The sequence below is a fragment of the Pelodiscus sinensis genome, chromosome 3 (assembly GCF_049634645.1).
Source record: "Pelodiscus sinensis isolate JC-2024 chromosome 3, ASM4963464v1, whole genome shotgun sequence".
Taxonomy (NCBI): Eukaryota; Metazoa; Chordata; order Testudines; family Trionychidae; genus Pelodiscus; species Pelodiscus sinensis.
Window position 1 is genome coordinate 131,467,745 of NC_134713.1, and position 2,973 is coordinate 131,470,717.

At 41.8% G+C, this 2,973-nt stretch overlaps 1 protein-coding gene across 14 annotated transcripts in view; it reads right to left on the reverse strand.

The window, feature by feature from the left end:
• The window catches only part of CEP170 (centrosomal protein 170), a 176,662-nt gene that overhangs the window by 65,886 nt on the left and 107,803 nt on the right, over positions 1–2,973 (reverse strand). The window lies entirely within an intron of this gene.

The following is a 2,973-nucleotide window of genomic DNA, read 5'->3' on the forward strand; positions in this document are numbered from 1 at the left end:
AGGACTTAGTTGCAAAAGAGAGGAAAAACCATTTCTAATAGCACAGACATCAGATCCAAATTCCAAACCAGAAAACAATAAAACCTGATGAATTTATCTAGACTATACCCTACTTACACATCATGAAGAATATTTTTCTTGGCGAGACACGTCTTCGTCTCCCTCAGTATCTAGAGAGCAAACTGGCTCAAAGACAAAGGAGGAAAACCCCAAAAATTCCTTTGTTTCAGTTTGAAATCCCAATCTGCATTTCTATTGGCTGAGCAAATACCTGGCTAGGTACCTGGACATAGTTAACCCCTTTGTCCCCAGGCTGCTTGCCAACCTTCATGGTCATGACAGCTTGCTTCCCATAGGATCTTATCTAGCAACTTCTTGAGTTTGCTGAGTCTGCCTTCTTGAAATCCATTATCTTTATTGTACTGTTTTCTGTCCTATCTTACCTTAGAATCACAAACCCTACCGTTTCATGATCATTTTCACCTAAGCTGCCTTCCACTTTCAAATTTGCAACCAGTTACTCCCTATTTGTCAAAATCAAATCCAGAACAGCCTCTCCCCTACTAGCTTTCTTCCCCTTCTGAAAAAAAAAAGTCTAAAATACATTCCAAGAGAAAAAGACAACCCAGGAGAAAGTATGAAAGGCAAAGACAACATAACACCAATTGAACCACCTAATATTTTAGAGCCAATACTTCATATTGTTTGCGAGAGTCCGTGGTTTAGGCTTGAGGTTGCTGCCTGCTTATTGAAATGCCATAAACCTATGTTTCTAAAACACTCAGAACTGGTATCTCATTTCTTTATGAATGCAAAGATTGGCTGTGATGCATTTAACAGCATTACAAAAGGTTCCATCATCTACAGAGCATAAGTAGTTTCTTTTATCTAGAAAGGGTAAATCATTTATATAAATATCACTTTGAATTCCTCCTAAACATTATTACATATATACCTTTTTTTACTGTTCTGCAAGACTTTCTAATCTTTGAAATATCTAGTATTAAACAGCATCTTTGGGAAAAAAAAGAAGAGGTTACTCACCTTCCTGTAACAGATGTTCTTCAAAATGAGTGTCCTTGGGGGGTGCTCCAGAGTAGGTGAGGTGCATTCCAGCACCTCAGAGTAGATTTTTGATAGCAGTGCATTTGGGCTGCACATGCGCGGACTTCCCGAGGGCCATAGTACATGCGCAGCCACCCTCCTCCCTTCAGTTCCTTCTCTATCTGGAACCCGGTATAGAAGAACAGCTTCTCTCTCCCCCTCCCCACCTCCAAGTGGAGGGGAGAAAGGGAAGGCTACTCATCTTGTGCAGAACTGGAGTTCTTCGAGATGTGTCCCTGTGGGATGCTCATCTCGAAGAACGTCAGTTATAGGAAAACGAGTAACCTCCTCTTCTTCCAGAGAGACGTCCCTGAATCAGGTAGATAAGCTGTTTGCAGTATGGCTATTGCTACTCTTGTGTAGTGGAGAGGTCCGGAGGAAAGTGCATAGCGCTTTCCGAAGGTGTGTTCTGATCCCCATATAGCAGCTGCGTATATGTCATTGATGGGAACCTTCCTAAGGTAAGAAACCAAGGTGACGACCGCTCTAGTTGAGTGTGCCAGGACTGAGGTAGGTGGTGGTAAATGGTTGAGCGAGTAACATAGGGTGATGCAGTTGGAAATCCAGTGAGATATTCTTTGTGATATGTGACTTCCCTTATTGCGATCTGCAATGAAAACGAAGAGTCGTAGAGACACTCAGAAGGGATTTGTTCTGTGGAGAAAAGAGGAGAGCACCTTTCTGACATCAAGGGTATGCATCTGTGCCTTGAAGGTGCTAGCAGGAGGCTGTTGGAAGAATACAGGTACGTGTATCGTTTGGTTTAGGTGAATGGGGGAGCACACCTTTGGTAAGAACTTGGGGTGCGGTTGTAGCGAGACTTTATCCCTAAAAAAGATGGCAAATGGCGGGTCAGCCATTAGGGCGGCCATCTCACCCACTCTACGTGCCGATGTTATTGCAGTGAGGAATGCTGTCTTTAGGGTTAGTTGGAGTAGGGAGCATGTGGCCATTGGTTGGAATGGAGGTTTTGTAAGCGTCGTCAGTACCAGGTGTGGGTCCCATTGTTCCCGAGGAGCATTAATGTCGGGGTATAGGGCCTATAGGCATTTTAGGAAGTGCTTAGTTACAGAATGCGCAAATACTGTGGTGTCATCAACTGGCATACGGGAGGTTGTTACTGCTGCCAGATGGAGTCTGATCGAGCTCAGGGAAAGCTGTGATTGCTTCAGATGTAGTAGATCGGGGTCCCCAACGTGGTGCCGGTGGGCGCCATGATGCCAGTCTGGGGGAGCAAGGGGAGGAGATATGACAGCAGATGGTGGGGACATGGTGGGGATGGGGAGTGAGAAATTTAAAGATCCCATGATTTTTTTGGGGGAGGGTGCTTTTTTTGCTTAACATTTGGACATCCCCCCCTTTTTCTTAATGCAGAATTTAAAAAAAAATGAATTACAATGAATTACAATATAATTAAAATAAAAATTATCCAACTAAATTAAGTTTCTATCAAATTTACCCAATTCACATTTAATATGAAACTAGCCTTCAATTTGCGCATTTGACACCTTTTTCTATTTTTTCTTCCAAAAGGGGGGGGGGGGGCAAATAATTGCCAAATAATTTAATTAATACTTTTTACATGTAAAATAATCTTTATCATCTTTTGAATTCATATATTATATAATATTAAATATGATGTTTTTAATATTATTTAAAGTACAAATACAAAATAAGCCTTGAAAAATTGTTGGTGCTTGCCACACACTTCTGAAAACATGAATGTGCTACTGACCACAAAAGGTTGGGGACTACTGCAGTAGATAATCTAGGATTGTAGGGAGTGGGGCATCCTACGGTGATATATTATGGGAGGCTGCCCAATATGTAAAATGAGTCCACTTGTTAATATATGTCCTTCTTTTTTTA